General features: G+C 47.7%; 1 pseudogene; it reads right to left on the bottom strand.

Moving 5' to 3' along the window:
- Positions 1-6,091: 6,091 nt before the first annotated feature.
- On the bottom strand, positions 6,092-10,435 carry LOC118633513 (annotated as a pseudogene).
- Between the last annotated feature and the right edge of the window lie 647 nt (positions 10,436-11,082).

Here is an 11,082-nt window from a genome sequence, read left to right as displayed (position 1 = left end):
TGCCGGAGCCCAAGGTGAGTGGCTGTAGCCAATTCAGTGCTCTGTCCCAGCCCTCTGCGCTGTGGAGTGGGCTTGGGATTTTAACACCAAGGGCGCTGCTCACAGCTAAGACTGCTGCTGTCCATGGTCTCCCAGCCCGCCACCCTCTAGCGCCTCCGCAATCCCACCAGTGTCCCTGGTTTTATGGTCCTTTCCCGCTGCTTTTCTGTTGCTTTTTTCTGACAATCTGTCTTTATTTTAGTTGTAATTTCCATTTGGTCCTGGGAGATAGTTTGTGTAGCTTCCACTCACTCCACCACCATTTTTTCTCCCATTATTTTATTTAAAAAATTTTTTTTTATCCTCACCCGAGGACATTTTTCCATTTTTTGTTCAGATAGAGTGGAGGGAGAGAGAAGAAGAGAGAGAGAAAAACATCGACCTGAAAGGGACACATCGAGTGGCTGCCACCTGCATGAACAACCAGGGCCGGGGACAAACTGCAACCAAAGTACGTGCCCTTAGCGGGAACCGAACCCAGGTCTCTCTGGACCGCAGGCCAACTGCTGAGCCAAACCGGCCAGGGCCATTATTTGATTCTTAATGATCTTTTTTTTCTGATAACAAATGTATTATAATATAGTTGTTATTGTTTTTTTTTTAAATCAGAACTATAGGAAAGAATAAATTAGTAAGCAAAGGTCGTCCATAATCAGAATCATTATTTTTGTTAACATTATAGCTTATACCCTTACAAATATATATATACATACATACTACACATAGTTTGTTCTATAAATACTTTTGTAACTAAATGCATTATGGACTTCTTTCAATAATAATACATAAGTCAATATTTTACTATGTGAATGGACCACAGGGTTAATGTTCTATACATTTTTTTTTTTTTTTTTATCCTCACCCGAGGACATTTTTCCATTTTTTGTTCAGGTAGAGTAGGAGGGGGAGAGAGGAACAGAGAGAGGGAGAAACATCGACGTGAAGGGACACATCGAGTGGCTGCCACCCACACGACTGACCAGAGCCGGGGACAAACTGCAACCGAGGTACATGCCCTTAGCGGGAACCGAACCCGGGTCTCTCGGGACCGCAGGCCGACGCTCTAACCGCTGAGCCAAACCGGCCAGGGCTCTATACATTTTTTATAGTAAAAAATTAAAATGCCACCTACTGAAATTCCAATCGTACTTTTATCATTAATTCATAGTAATTTTATGGTGTTAACACTTCAAATAGTGCCTGGAAATTTTTAGGAGCTCAACTGCTATAATTAACTGAATTGAAAGAAACTTTCTATTTTGTCTACCCCACCTTTATGCAAATAGGATTAACCACAATTTATTAGAAATATGAAACCATCCTGTACGCAGGAAACATGCCTCAGTCTGAAGTATATCCCTCTAGCGATTTAAGACCCATAGATTACCATTCTGTTTTCTACAGTTCTTCAGGAGATTTTTTTTTTTTTTTTAAGGGCAAACTGTCACCTACTGGAGCATAATGGAAATGTTCTTAGAAGGGTTTGACTGGTTTTTCCTGGAGGTTGGGGTGGGGGCAGAACCTGACTTACATGAAAAAGCCCTAAGGTGAGAGGCCACCCCTCCAGGCAAAGATGCAGAGTGGGCTGTGAGCCAAGGTAGTGGGCGCCCACTGGCACTGGTGACCTTATCTGAATGTCTTTAAAGAAGCTGCCTCTGAAGAAGAATGCGGCAGAACTCGCAGTATGAGCAGTTCCCGGCGCAGAGCAGGAGGGGGCTCGCAGGCTGTGAGGGAGAGCAGGAACCAAGGCAAAGGGCCGTCAGCGGCCCGTCCTGGGTGGTGAGGGAGGCAGTGAGTCATATACAGCTGCCCGAAGGAAGGAGCCGTGCTGGAGGTTTGATGTCACCACTTCAGTAAGACCATATTGTCCCCTCCATGAACTCCTCCCCACCCCTGCTCTTTGTGGTCCAGAAGCAGCCAGTGGTGAGAACTGGAGGCCCAGCCAGGAAAGAAACAAGAGTTGTTCTGCTTTCCCATCTGGGGTTCCATCGAAACTACTGGGGGGAGGGGGGGGCATGAATGGATGAGAAACACAAGTTCTGACATTAAAACTGCATTGGCTGTTTTAATACATGAAATGAGATTGTTCATACTTGAATGTTGCTGAACAAGCCATAGACCTGCCCTAGACACTGGCCTGGGGTAGGAGAGAAAACACAGCAGAGAAGATCTAAAAACAGCAGTGAGGGAAATGAAGTTGCTTCCCTTGGATCTCATCAAGTCCATTCATTCAATTAGCCAGTTTCTCCTGAAAGGCTTCATTACTGTGTAGACTGTATCCCAGTTTTTAAAAACCTGAGATAACCTGACTGACACCATGATCGTATGTGGCTGGTCAGTTTGGGATCCAGTGCAGATTCTCCAATAGAAGGAGACAGTTCTCTTTGACTAAACAGGGACTGTCACTTGGGAGCAGTTAGAAGTGCAGAATGGCAGGTTCCCTCCCAGACCTTTGACATATGAATCTGCATTTTCTCAAGATCCCTGGGTTGGTTCACATGCACATAACAGTATGAGAAGCTTTACTTCGTGAACTCGGTATGTTGTGGATTATCAGCTAGACAGAGAAAGCTCATTTTGATTTCAGGGTTGTGGGATGCTGAGTTAGGAGGAGCTCAGAACTGTGAGAGCTGGGCCCTCGCTGTGTTACCCTGGGCACATCATTTCCTGGACTCTGCTTTCTCACAGTTGTTTAATTACGTAAGGTCCCATCTGGTTCTGACACTCTATAATTCTCAGAAATTTCACTGAAGAAAAGAAAAAATAAAACCCAGTTGAAATTTGATAAAACACAGTAATGGATTTATTATAGACACACTGTGGCTTTACCATGTCACTGTGCAAGTGTGCTGGAGGACACTGTCCGTGTACCTAAGCTCATCACACAGTCCTTGCGTTAGCCAAGACGAAAAGCGCTTTCCTGTTTAATAACAATTACCCCCTCTTCGTCTGGGAGGAAGCATATTTTATGGGAAAAGAAGATTAGTACTTCCCAGCTGGTGTGGCTCAGTGGATGGAGCATCATCCCATAGACTGAGAGGTCCCAGTTCGATTCCCGGTCAGGGCACATGCCCAGGTTGTGGGCTCAATCCCCACTGAGGGGCGTGCAGGAGGCAGCCAATCAGTGTTTCTCTCTCACATCAATGTTTCTATCTCTCTCTCTCTCTCCCTCCCTCTCTCTCTAAAAGAAAAAAAACATTAAAAAAAAGAAAAATATTACTGAAACAAAATGATATTTAGAGCAGCAGGCTGCTAAGAACTTCTGAATCATTTGTATTGAAATTCAATACAAATTAGTAAATTCTTTAATTGCAAAACAGTTCATTGAGATTGTTTTGATATGCAAGGCTTTTGTGTGTGTGTGTGTGTGAAGAAAAACAAGATAGCTCTGTTGAAAAACAATAGAAAAACCACATATACACAACAAACTAAAGTTTGAATTGAGATCCTTTGTTGCTGTATGTAAAGAATAGTATTGAGGGTCAGAATTTAGGAATATGTTGCAGGCTCGCCCCTGATGGACTGTGTGACCGTGGCCACGTCTCTTTCTCTCTGTGGCTCAGTTTTGTTATCTTAAATGTGATCACACTGGGCTATTCCCTCCTGCATGTTCTTTGCTGCTCCTTGACAGAGGTCACCTGGAACTTAGGGTGGAGACATACAACAGGACCTCAAGCAAGCTCAGTGGGAAAGAACTGATCAATGAGTAATGTCCGCTCTGGGCAAGGGAACAAGAAGTGACCAAGTCAGCCCATTTGTTTGCCAGTTCCTGGGCTAGAGACACTCTGAGGACATTGGCTATTTTAAATATTTCCTCCTGAAAATATTTATAAGGGGATATTTTTTTCATTGACCTTAGAGAGATGAAGAGAGCGGGAGAGAGAGAAATATCTATGTGAGAGAGAAGCATCAATCAGTTGCCACCCCAAGGTGCCCCAAGTGGGAATCAAACCCCAAACCTGGGTATGTGTCCTGACCAGGAATTGTACCCACCACCTTTTGATGTTCAGGACGACACGCTCCTACCAACTCAGCCACAGCAGCCAGGGCTAGAAGGGTCTTATTACAGTGTTATTGGCAAGGAGACCTGGCCCTTGGTGGGTCTCCTAGGGCAGGCCAGTAGTGTGTGGTTCCTGACTTTGTGCAGAAAAAACTTCACAACATGAATCCAGGTGACTATGAGGGGACGTTTATTAAAGCTGGGGACAGTGAAACAAGAAAGGGCTTAGCACAGAAGAAGCAACAGGAGAGCCTAGACTGGGTTGCCTTAGCTCTCTGGGAAGTCAGAGAAAAGGGGGCCTTGGGAACAGGTTCAGGGGATTAGCCTGCGAAGAGCTGCTGCTGTCCATTGCTCCCCCGGTTACCGGCCTTGTGGGGTCCCTTGTAGTTTAGGAGACGCAAGCCTGTGGGGGAAGAAGTGGGGAAAGGGAATGGTGGGGGCTGCTCCCCAGAGGTCCTTGAGGCTTTTATTTCCCTCCTGTTGGCAGGAATCTCAGGGGAGGTTTCAGCAGGCTGTTCGTCAGTTTTCTAGGTGTGCTCCTTCAGGGCTGTGGCCTTCGCTGACTGGTCAGCATCAGGGCAGGGGGTTGTCAGTCACTGCACCTGGTTTTGCTGTTTCTCTGGACCTGGAGCTGAAAAAGTTTGACTGAGGAGGCAAACTTCTGCTTCTGCTGTAAATGCTGGGCCAGTTTCAGCTCTGTGTCGGTTCCCCCATTCCCCAGTCCTGGCTTACTGGCCTGTCTTAACAGGGCCAAATGAAAGAGAAATGGACTGATTACTAGGTTTACTATTGCTGTTTTGGAGTCTTTTAAAAGCGTGACATATACATTTATCTTCCTGGTCTTGATAGCAACATGCAGGACAAGCTCTGAGGAAAAGAAAAATGTGCCTGGATTTGAAAGAAATTCAGTGTGAAATATCTGATAGGCTGAAAGTGATTGATGAAATGATACCTCTGTTTGGTTAGAACATAGATTGTTGTCCAGTCAGGCTCTTTATCGGAAACAGATGCCAATCTCTAAATCAGGCACGCTGTAGGGAGGTGGCATTTTCGTGTAAACCGTGTGGATCCAGGAAGTAAAATCGTGGATGAACACATTGTTACTGGCTCCTTGGCACAGAAGTCATTTCATCAGTCATCTGTCTGGCGTGATCCTCCCCGTCCCTCCGAGGGGACGGATTGGCCGTGAGGGAAGAGGGACCGTTCCGTGGAGAAACCAGGTTCAGCAGGATGGGCAGTGACAGCCTCCTTCCCCAGAGCACCGCGGTTGCGTCTGGGTTTCAGTTTCAAATGTAAACCCATAAAAGGAGGCTGTAGCCCATAGAGTGCACAGAAGGAAACATTTAGTTTTCCCTTTTCCCTTTTAGGTCATTGAGCTCTTACTTCAGGAGTCAACTTCCTATTTCCCATTTTAAAATAAAAATGTCATTATTTTCATGTCATGCCTTGGTTCTTTGATAGTGTTTGATAGTCGGCCAGTGATCTTTTTCTTGGTACTTGGAAGCAGCAAGCTCATTCCTTTCTTCATTGGCTCAGTAAAAGTATGCATTCAATTCCCTGATCGAGAGTAAGACACCAGTTACAGTGCTGTCTAGGACGCGTCTCCAAGGTTTATAAACCAGCATGGGACTGGAAATATGTTCAAAATGAAAGAGAATTTTAAAAATTATTTTATTTTGCACTAATACAAAAACAGACTTTATTTAGGCACAGATACATTTCCCAGCAAGGAAGGAAAGGGTTTGAAAGTTTCCTGGAGCAACAGGTTCCTGTGTACTCCGACAGGAAGTGGGAAGTGGGGTGGGGGCTGGGCTGCAGCATTAAGGCACAAGCAGTTCACCAATGAGGAGCGAGGCAGGAAGAACAGAGAGGAAGAGAGGCCTTAGAGGAGGAAGAGAAAGAGGAAACAGAAGGGTCCTTGAGGAAGGTGAAGGAAGGGGAGGGTGTGGGGGAAGGAAGGAAGGCTTGGGGGAGGAGTTGGCAACTTAGGCAGTTGCTGGCCTCAGATCAGGTACAGGGGACCATGCCAGACATCCCTAGACCTGGGTTGGTTCAGCCAGGACTATTCCAGAGGGAGAAGCTGCAGGGGAAAGGGGTCAGTGGAAGGTCTCCAGGGCCTGGAACATATGTCCAAGTGGTGGCCCAGTTCCGGTCCTAGGGGCTTCAACAGTTTGCATCACACGTGGTTCCCTTTGCCCCCTGCAGAAGAGCATGGGAAAGGGGCCCCCAGCACAGACTTCCAGAATGAGGTACCTACTTCCTTCTCATCCTCGGCCTCTGAAGCCTCGGCCTGCCCCTCCACCACTTTGCCCATCACCTCATCTTCTGGGGTCTTTGGGGTCCCAAGGGCACACAGGCTAGGAAACTCTAAATTAGGAAAGCTTAGAGGCAGCTGCAGGATGGCTGAAGTAGCTCATCAGTTTTGGGGGATTTTTTGGCCTCTGCTGGAGCCAGCCTGACTTGGCAGAGGCCTGGTTGAGTACATGTGGGATTTGTTTTGGAGTATCTATACCTGGGTTTTGATGTTATTGCTATTTTTTATAAATTTTTAAAGAATTTTTTAAAGTTACTTCACTTTTATCTTTATTAATTAATTATATTTATTTATTTATTTTATTTTGTGTGTGTGTGTGTGGTACGTGCCCCTAGCGGGAACCGAACCCAGGACTCTCTGGTCTGCAGGCCGACGCGCAACCGCTGAGCCAAACTGGCCAGGGCTTTATTAATTTATTTTAAAATATATTTTTATTTATTTTTTTAGAAAGAGAGGAAGGGAGAGGGAGAAAGAGATAGAAACATTGATGGGCTTGCCTCCTGCATGCCCCTTACTGGGGAACAAGCGCCAAACCCAGGCATGTACCCTGATCAGGAATCAAACCACTTGGTATATGAGACGATGATCAACCACACCGGCCAGGCTGTACCTGGGTTGATTGCTGAGCACTGACTGTTTGAATACAGGATCTTGTCAGATAAAATAGGAAGTGAAGGATCTTGAGCTGGGTGCCTGAAAATGCAGGCAGGAAGCGGGTGCAAAGAGGTGGACACTGTTTTGCTGGCACAGACCACATGCTCAAGACTGTACCCACGAGGTAATGGTCAGAGCCCATCACCTCAGACAGCAGGAAGGAGGCCTAAAAGGTGTCTACGACCAAGGGTCCTGTCCCCAAGTACATGGTCAAGCCGGAACCATAGTTCAGATGGCAGGTGTCAGTGTCGGTCTACCTGCAGGTGAGGGCCCCCTCCTGCTTTGGTTGGAAGTGGCAGTAGGTATCAATAAAGGCCCCTATGTGGGACCCAGCCTGGCAATCCAGGTTACTGAGCAAGCTGGCCATCCACTTGCATTCTGGGTCCTCTTCAAAGCATTACTGGGGAAGTGGAGTGGGGACAAAGAGAGAGGCTGAACTAGATACCTAGAATTAGAAGGGACTTAGACTAACTGCTTCGTTTTACAGACAAGAAAACGTGATTGTTCCAAAAACACTGCTCAAGGTCAAGTCCAGCACTGGCAGAGCTGGGATTTAATTTCCATCCTTACCGATTTGTTGTTTGTATAATCAAAACCTTTCTTAGAATTGCTCACTAAAAGAATGGAAAACTAAAAGAAGGAAGCTAACAGTGGCTGCCTCTAGAAAGTAGGGCTAGGCTAGGAGTTAAGACTATTGCCTTTGCATTTAAACCCTCTGCCACAGCCCTCACTGACCATCCCACACTCCTGACTGAGGGGCTCCAGGGGTCCAGGTCTGAATACTTCCCTTGTCTCTGCTCCCCAATTCATCCGTCCATCCAATCCACCCACCTATGCATTCAATGCAACAAATGTTCAAAGGATACTGATTATGTGTCAGATAGGATGGCAGGGACACAGTAGGGACCTGATCTCATTCTGGGGACCACCGAGGCTTTTAGGAAATGATCTGGAGCTGAAGAGTAAAGGCTGGGCAGGAGGAATCCAGGCAGAGGGTGTTACAAATGGAAAGAACAGCCTCTGTGATAGGCCTGTGGAGGGAGGGGACAGTATACCCAAAACTTGAGGGGAGACCCAGCTGGAGCCAGAATACCAGCAGGAGATGACGACTGTAGTTCATGCAAGCAAGAGATGATGGTCACTTAGACTAAAGTAGTGCCAGAGGAGACAGAGGAAATGGAATTAAGAGATGATTTGGAACTAGACTCCACAGGACTCGCTGAGCAACTGAATGTGGGAAGGGTGGGGAGGGAAGAAGGACAATGCTAACAATTCCCAGGCTGCTGGTAAGAGCAACCAAGGGGGTGATGGTGCCCTTTGGGGAGATCAGAAGACTAGAAGAGCTGGTCTTGCGGGAAGTGGACATGTTCTGCTACTTTGGACGGTGTTGGTCATGTGACCTGGTACTATTAGTTCTTTTTCCCTGGAAGAAAAAAGGGTGGAGGTGCACCTTGATCTAGGGTAGTTCTGAACAAAGGAGACCAGGCATAAAGGTGCACGACACGGTCACAGGAAAGGGCAGTCTGAGTACATGCCTGCTGAGGAAGAAGGCAGGGAGGGACTCAAGGCTCCTCCTCTACAGTGTACACGCCCTCCCCACTGCACCACTGTTCTCATTTTCTAAGCGGGAGGCACATCTCTGTTTACGTGGCTCTTCTGCAAACTAATCAAGAATCTTCCTGCAGCCCCTTCTTTGAGCGAAGCCCAGTGCTGAGCTGAACCATGTCAGCGTAAGTTACTGCCCACCTCACCCTACCCCCTCATAAGGCCAGCAAGAGGGGAACTGGCTTGCAGGGCAGCAGTTCGAATCAGCCTGAGAGCTTTTGAAATATACAGCTATCCTGGCCCCACACCCATCAGTTTCTGATTTAATTGGTCAAGGTATTGATATTTTTGCAAAAGCTCCTTGTTCTAATGTGCTGTCAGATGTTGAGAACCGTTGGCCTAAAGGGACTCAGCAATGAGAGTTTCTTACAAGAAAGAAGACAGAAGGGAGGGGATGCCCACCAATTCAGGGTATAATGAGAAAAGCCAAACTCAGAATCACCTCTCAGTGGGCAGAGAAGATGACCTGGCTAGAATGAACAGTTCTTAGGGGAACTGAGGATAAAAATACAGACTGGGCACAGACCAGAAAGAGCCTTGAAAGCCAGGCCAAGATGTTTGCTCTGCATCACAGAGATAATAGGGAGGTAATAAAGGTTCATGAGCAGGAGACATAGTATATAAGGGAAATGATCAAGGCAATGTGATATTGAAGGCCCGTGATATCTGGCTCCCAAAGTAGCCCCATCTCCTGTCCCTCACCTCCCGTCCCATGTCACCCACTACTAAGAATGGGACTTGCAATTCTCCATGCACACCAGGCAAATTCTCAACTTGCAGCCTTTTCTCACACCAGAAAGCTTTGCTTCCTTCACCCTGAAGCTCTTATTCCACTCATCTTTTAAGAGTCATACATTTTCAAATGCCTCTCCTGAAGTCCAGGTTGGCCCGGGAATCCCATTTCTGAGCCCCTGGCTGCCTGGGCTGCCATCTCTGTCTCGGCCCTGCAGACACCATTCTGTACTTGGCTGGTCCTGCATCTATAGCTCATCAGCAGAGAGCTCTGAGGGGCCAAGAGCCAGAGCTGAGCGGTAACTGGGTCCCCAGCATGTGACTCGTGGCCAGGCCAAAGGTAAGGTCATTCAAGTCTACTGAATGAATAAACAATCCTGAGAATAATATTTCAAACTAAACTCTGCTTTTCCAAGAAGAAAGCTGCCCGGAGGCAAAAAACAAGAACAAAACAGCATTGGTCGGCAGGGTAAACCCAACCAGTCGGAGTGAGGTCGGGGCCTCCAGGAGCCTTACCAGGTTGCCTGCATCCCAGGGGTCGGCGGGGCGGGGGGCTGCGTTCAGGTCACCCCGCCAGGAGGGCTTCTGGTCATATGTGCAGCAAGCATGGAAGCGCAGCTCACGGGCCGGCGCTCAGGCTCTGGGTCCTGTGTGGGGCGGTACACGGCGCTTAGGGTCGAGATCTTCTCCTTCCCTTCCCATGTGCAGATCTTGTGCTGTGTGAGGAGAGCCGGACCTCACTATCCAAAGCCCGAAGATCCTCTTGTTTCCATAGCAACCCAGTCCCCATTCTGAGTGACAGGTAGGCCACTCAGTCCTTCTTCAGCAGCCAGTGTTGTAGCGCTGTCCTTACACAAGGTGGCTACACCCAAATAGCCACAACGGCGGCGGCTGAAGCTGAAATAGGAGTTGTAGCCTGGGCTCTGTCAGCACACCCGGTCACTTGGCTCCCTGAGGACAGCCCAGGTCAGCACCCAGCCAGTCCAAATGTGCGCTGTGGCCACCGCAGTACAGTTGTGGGGCTCCTGGGATACCACCCTTTGCAAAGGGATCCACATCCCATTAAAGTTCCGGCTCACCACGTGCCACATCTTGACAGCAAACCACTAATGCCTCCAGCCCACGCTGAACCCCGGGACCAGGGAGCGGCTGGGCTGCCGAGTGGGCCAGGCCCCGCCCCCCGCGCACTGCGCAGGCGTCCTCCGAGATGTAGCTTTCCAGACGATGGGAAGTGATTTCTTTGTTTTGATTGTGATATTTGAGTTGGTTATATATTCACATGATTCAAAAAAGTTTTTGAACAAGTTTTATTCTAACTCCTGACCCCACCTACCCAATTTCCCACCTTCAGACTCTTGAATACATAACCACAGCCTTCTGGAGTTCATACAAATATAAATATATTCTTATTCCTCCCCCATTTTTTAAAATCTTCACCCGAGGACATTTTTCCACTTTTTTTCAGACAGAGCAGGAGGGAAAGAGAAACATCAACGTGAAAGGGACACAATGTGTGGCTGCCACCCGCATGACCCAACCAGGGTCGGGGACAAACGGCAACCGAAGTACATGCCCTTAGCGGAAAGAACCGGGTCCCTCTGGACCGCAGGCTGACGCTCTAACGGAGGCTCTAACCGCTGAGCCAAACAGGCCAGGGCTTATTTCCCCCCTTTCTACATAGAAATTAGGATATTGTATGGATTAGTCTTGCATCCTGCCATTTTCATGGACTAGTTGT

Source organism: Molossus molossus, unplaced genomic scaffold, assembly GCF_014108415.1.
Source record: "Molossus molossus isolate mMolMol1 unplaced genomic scaffold, mMolMol1.p scaffold_m16_p_18, whole genome shotgun sequence".
Taxonomy (NCBI): Eukaryota; Metazoa; Chordata; class Mammalia; order Chiroptera; family Molossidae; genus Molossus; species Molossus molossus.
The sequence above is the reverse complement of the archived record's forward strand: the minus strand, read 5'-3'. Positions and strand labels throughout refer to the sequence as shown.